Raw genomic sequence first — 6,563 nt, forward strand, 5'->3', positions numbered from 1 at the left:
AAGAGTCACTTTCCAGAAAAAACAGGACTAGACAGCGTGCATTTGAACAGGCTTTTATTGCTTCTCAAAGAAAGGCTGGTAACAGCAATGCGGCCACTTCTTATGGTTTTGCTGCGAGTGGCAAAACTTATGTTCCTAATGCTTCTACTGTGAGTGGCAAAACTTATGTTCCTAATGCTTCTACTGGCAAAACTTATGTTCCTAATGCTTCTGCTGGCAACACTTTGTCTGGCAATTTTGGTGATAAGGGCAAAAAGAAGATGCTTTGCCATTATTGTAAAGATAATGATCACTTGATCAAGTCCTGTCCTAAGTTGAAGGCCAAAGAGGCTAAGAAGAAGAGGGTGGTTCCACTGCAAATGCTGGTTCCACTACAAATGCAGCCATTGTTGAGTCTTCTGTGAAATTGTGTTGCTAATGTTGATGCAGAATGGGCTTTTAGCGTAGAGTGCACTTACAATCCTGCTGTCCATGATGCATGCTTGTCAGTTGCTGCAGATTCACATGTGTGGTATTTTGACAGTGGTGCTACAAAGCACATTACCTCACATCGTGAATTGTTCACCTCTCTCGAGTCTGTCCCTCATGGGAATTCAGTCACTTGTGCCAACAATGCCTCTTATCCGGTTCAAGGAGTTGGAAAGATTGTGCTTACTGCTGTAAATGGCAGTTCCTTCACACTTGTTGATGCACTTTATGTATTGGGATCAAGAAGAATCTCTTGTTTGTATCCGCACTTGCTAGACTTGGACTTGTAGTCAAATTTGTGGATGACAGATGTACAGTTCATGATCTCAGTTTTGGTGATGAAATTGTTGCATCTGGCCTTTTGTGCCGTGGGCTGTATAAGCTCACTTTGTATGACAAGTGTGGACAAAATTTTGCAAATGCTGTTGCAAATTCAAGGGCTATTTCAGATGCAAAACTTTGGCATGCACGTTTTGGTCATCTGAATTTTGCCAGTTTGCTGCGTTTGCAGAAATCTGATATGGATGCTTCTTTGCCGCCTCTTGAAGCACCTGTCAAACATGTTTGTGAAGGCTGTATTTTGGGTAAGATGCAGCGTTCTAAGTTTCCAAAGGATGGTTCGGCTAGGGCCACATGCAGGTTGCAGCTTGTGCATAGTGATGTTTGTGGACCCATACAAACTTCGTCCTTGGGCAATTACCTATACTTCGTGACTTTCATTGATGATTACTCCACGCATGCATGGGTATTTCCGCTTAAAGCGAAGTCTGAAGTATTTATGTGCTTCAAGCAATTTCTGGCTATGGCTGAAAATGTCTCGAAATGTACTATGGGCTCCCTCCGTTCCAATCGAGGGGGGGAGTATATGTCTCATGAATTCAATGCATTTCTGGCTAGTCGTGGGATAAAACACCAATGTACAATGACTTATACACCTCAGCAAAATGGTGTTGCTAAGAGGGAAAACAGGTTACTTACGAAAATGGCACGACGTATGGTCAAAAGTCAAGCTTTGCCGCATTCTTTTTGGCTTGAGGCCATCATGTGTGCCACTTATGTACTAAACAGGTGTCCTACGAAAGCTTTGCAGTCTATTACTCCATGTGAAGCATGGCATGATAGAAAGCCTTCTATTGAGCACATGCGTGTTTTTGGCTGTTTGGCATATGCTTTGGTGCCACAAACACAACGCAGAAAATTAGATGATAAGGCTGTCAAATGTATTTTTGTTGGTTTTAGTGCTGAAAGCAAAGGTTACAGGTTGTATTATCCGCAAACAAAATGTATTCTGGTTTCATGGGATGTAGTGTTTGTGGAAGATTCTGTTCAGCCCTTGCTGTCATGTACTAGAGACATTAATGTAAGCTCACACGACATTTATGACACTTTGTTGCCTCTTTTCAGTGGTGGAAACACAAATGTAAGTTCTAATGAGGCAAATGTACAGCCTATGGGGGTTTCCAAAAATGTTACATATCAGCCTATTACTGATACAAATGTACATGATGTACTTGATGAGGAAAGGGCTAAAAATGAGCCGCCTAGAGGTATGCCAAAATGGCTGGTGCACACTTTGCGTGACAGTAAATTGGATGCACCTTTGTCTATTCGTACTCGTTCAGGCTCTTGCCATGCAACTTATGCATCAGATTGTTATGCTTTGGTTGTGTCTAGCTTACATGATGTTGAGGAGCCTCTGTCTTTTGATGAAGCACAAATTCAGAAAATTGGATGGCTGCCATGCTATGTAAGTTTGGGCTTGAGGATTGCAAACCTATTCCACTCGCATGGAAACAAGTTTGAAGTTGAGTCTACATGATGTTGGCGATCTTGTTGATGTCACTCTTTACCAAACTGCTGTTTTGGCTGCCTCATTTATGTATGCAACATGAGGCCGGATATTCAATTTGCAGTCTCACAGGTCAACAGATTTATGCATAGCCCAGGGTCTAAGCATTGGCAGGCTGTCAAGAGTATTTTCTACTACCTTAGTGGCACTTTACATCTTGGCTTGTTTATGCCAAGGGGGGATCATTGCCGCCAGACTTACATGCTTTTTCGGGCTTAGATTGGGCTGGTTGTTTTGACACTAGAGTGTCCACAAGTGGTTTTTGTTTCATGCTTGGCAGTTCATGTATATCATGGTTGAGCAAGAAGAAACCTATTGTGGCCACATCGAGTTGCGAGGCTAAGTACAGGGCAGTCTTCACAGCTACGATTGAGTGTGTATGGCTCAGACGCCTTATGGCTGATTTGGGTGTTGGACAGGACACTGCCAACACTATCTACACTGACAGTTAGAGTGCATTGGCACATTGAGGTGCATTAACACTATGTCAGGGAGAGGCTCTCAGCAGGAGAGATCAGCTTGGCTTATGTGCCAACACAGGACAACCTTGCAGATCTTTTCACAAAGGCATTGTCTTGTGAGAAGCTTGAAGCTTTCCGCAAAGCTTTGGGCTTACTCCCCTTTGTGGATAGATCATGTCCTCAGGGCATGGCACTTCCCTTCACTCATGTGCCAGCTCTCGTTCACCGCATCACTCCAGGGGGGATTTGTTACCATATACATGTGCTTGAGCTTCCTTCGTCTTCTCCAAGCTGTGTGTGTTTCTCTGCAACCCTAATTCCAACAAAAGCACTCCTAGATGAAGTGTATGGACAAGTTGTAGTTGTACTTAAGGAGAAGGATCATATACCATCTCTTGAGGATGTTATAAACTCTTTACAAGAAAGAAGATAAAAGGCACCAATAGAAGCACAATGGAGGAGCTTACGTTGTCGGTTCTTCAAAGAAAGGTACATTAAAAAAGAACCTCAAGTGTACACACTATGGAAGGGACAACCACCTCTCCAAAGATTTCTTTTTTGTCAACTTTTGTGAAAATTGTGGACAAACCAATCACTCTTAAAAACATTGCAGATATTCAACCAAAACACCAAGAACTTCAAACAACAAAAATCACTACAAAGACAAGGAAAAAGGAAAAATCAACATGGCTTCTTGTGACAATACTGATGATGACAATGACAACATAAAGAACAAAAGTCACCTTGGGGTTGTCTTCATGAAGGACATATTATGAAAGCACTCAATTTGTAATTCTGCATACCCTCATTTGTGTTGTAGGGGAGGATTTTGTGTGATCCCACATAGTGTTTGAGGGATTTTGTGTTTATACCCTACTTTGTTCAAGGGGAGGTTTGTATGCTTACACCCTCTGTGTCAAGGGGAGGAAAATTTGTGTACCTACCCCCTAGTGTGTTTTGAGGGGAGGATGTTTTGTGTGAGTGCTACACTAAAGGGGAAGATTTTTGGGTTGTGGATTTTGTTGCACCTCACACCCATAAGAAAAACTCCTAGTCGAGAAGTCATGTGGAGCATGTGTGTGCCTTTATAAAGGCAAGAGGTATGTGTAAGCAAGTAACTTGTGTGTGTGAGAAGCATGTGCAATAGGCAAGGTGCATGTGACAAGATGGCATATGAGCAACTTTTGGTACTCTCTTTTGTGTGCAGTAATCAACCTATTTTGCATGTATTGTATTGTGACTCTCAAACTCTACACTATCCTACTCAAGCATGCCATTGCCATGAATGGCACACTAATCTACCCTCCTTAACACTACACACACTAGCATTCTAAAACAAGGTGGAAGGTCACGTTTGGCATTCTCAAACAATTTAGTGAGATGGCCCCCATATGAGACACTTAAATGAAGGTACTTTTAACAAACTAAAATATTGAAGAAAATCTTTACTAAGTATTTTTAAAAAAAACCAATAATGAATTAAAAATGATAAAATGAAAATTAGGTCAAGTTATATAAGTCCATGAAATGGGCCTTAAAATGAAAAGGTAGTTTTGCTTAGAATAGAAAATTTGGCATCCTTGATCGGGCGATCCATGCGAAGGCCCTATGTGCCAAGTTTGTAGTGTTAATTGCAAATTAGGACCAAGCATGCGCCATTTATGACATATGATACCGTTGAACCTGCACCAGATCAGTACTTGTACTTATGTTTAATCAATCAACTCTTAGTCAGTCGGATCTTAGTGAGTCGGAATTTTGATAAGTCGGATTTTGGTCAATCGGATGTAACAATTATACCTGTCAGAAGTTCCTATTTAAAGGTCATGCTGGTTCACGCGAGTATGTAATTTTGGCTGAAATGGAAGTTATCTTTGGACCAAGATGAATCAACTGTGTAGTCTCTTGCTCTATGATTCATGCTTGTTCTTCAGTCTGCTGTGTCCGAATTTGGTGAATGTTGAAATACTCATGAGTTGAGTGTTTTTGCCTTTGTTTAACTCTGTCTTTAGTGTGTGTGACATGTTGTCAACACCTAAGTTCTGTGTGTGTTGAAGAGCCCCAACACTTTGGCGATCCTGCTGTTGTGAATCTGTGGAGAATCATGTATGTCACAACAAGAGAGGAGAGTAGGCAAAGTTTATTATACGAGGGCATGGGTGCGAGCAGGACAAACCTTGATATTGACCCTTTTCATTATGATGATTCCTCTGATGGAGAGGAGGAGTTCAGCGACAGTGAACAGGAGTTATTGAACCAGGGGATGAGGGTTCTATGAGAGCATATGGGAGGCACGTGAGGCAATTTGTTGGAGCACTTGCCTTGACAGGAAGACCCGCAGGGACAAGAAGAAGGCTTCAGTTTGACCCACTACAGGGGTCTACCATGCAAAGACCTAGGAGACCACCCAGAAATCCTCCCATGGCCCATCCAAACCCTATAGTGAAAGCAACAAAATTTAGAGGAAAGTTGAAAGAAGATGCAGACTGTCATGCTGCCTAGTTTGAAACAAAGTGGCAGGCTAGTGGTTATCAGGCTTTGCATAATGACCAAACAAAGATGGAGCAATTTGCAGCTACATTAGAAGGCAAATCCATAAGTTGGTTTAGCCAATATGGTATAGCCCATTTTGCTACCTATAATGCTTTGAAAGCAGACTTTTTACAGAGATTCAGAAAGGAGAAGACTCCTACAGACATTTTGAAGAAACTCAGGGTGATCAGACACAGGGATATGGTGGTTGAAGATTTTGCTCAAAAGTTCAGAGTTTTGGTTGAGAGACTTCAGGGCAATGAGAGGCCCATTGATGAGATGTTGGAAGGATATTTTTTGATAGGTTTGAGGAAAGATTTAAAGAATGTTGTGGCAAGTGTGGATATAGGTCCAGGTTTTGCTGCACTAGTTGATGCAATAGTCAGAGTTGAGAAAGACTTGGCAGACCCAAAATGAAGAGCAGGTCCAAAGAGGATGAGGATTCTGATGATCAGTTAGACTCCACTGATGCCCATGAAACTGATGAAGATGTTGATTCAGATGATGACACTGAGTCAAGTGATGTTGAAGAAAAGTCAAAGAAGAAGAAGAAAAGCACAAAGAAGAAGTCCAAAAAGGATAAAGCAACTCAGGAAGGGGAATTGGTGAGTAAATTAAAGAGCATTGGTTATTCAATGTTGGCACCCAAAACTAAGTTGTATTGTGAAATATGTGACAAAGAAGGACATGCCACCTCTAGGTGTTGGTTTAACCCTAGGAATAGGGAGCAGCCAAATACAAGAAGAGGTAGAGGTAAAGCTGCAGCAAATCAGGTAGCTCCATTTAGAGAAATACAACCATTTAATAGACCACCAAGACCTCCAAGACCTTCTTGGAGAGAGCAAAACAATATCAGAGAAGAGGAGAAAGAGTGATTCCTTGTGTCTATTGTGGATCACCAGACCATTGGGTTGGTCTTAATTGTGAATTATGGGTTAGACACAGGGGAGAAAGAGGGATGCCCATTGTGAGGCCTGGTCAGGCAGACCAACAGGGAGTGCAACAACAACCACAACATAATCAACCAGCTTAGGCCAATGTTATTTTGGTGGACATTCAGGAGCAGCAGGAACCAGAGCAAGTCATAGTACATCAGGCTGAGCATAAGGAACATGAAGAAGGATGGTATTGTGATTGTTACCAATGTGGTCAGGTAGAAGAAGCTGAAGCATTGGCAGTCACAAGAGCAAAAGCTAAGGGACCAATTAATTGGAGAGAGCAGAAAGATGTGAGGGATAAGGTTCATGAAAAAG

Source organism: Adiantum capillus-veneris, chromosome 2, assembly GCF_014529385.1.
Source record: "Adiantum capillus-veneris isolate H3 chromosome 2, ASM1452938v2, whole genome shotgun sequence".
NCBI lineage: Eukaryota > Viridiplantae > Streptophyta > Polypodiopsida > Polypodiales > Pteridaceae > Adiantum > Adiantum capillus-veneris.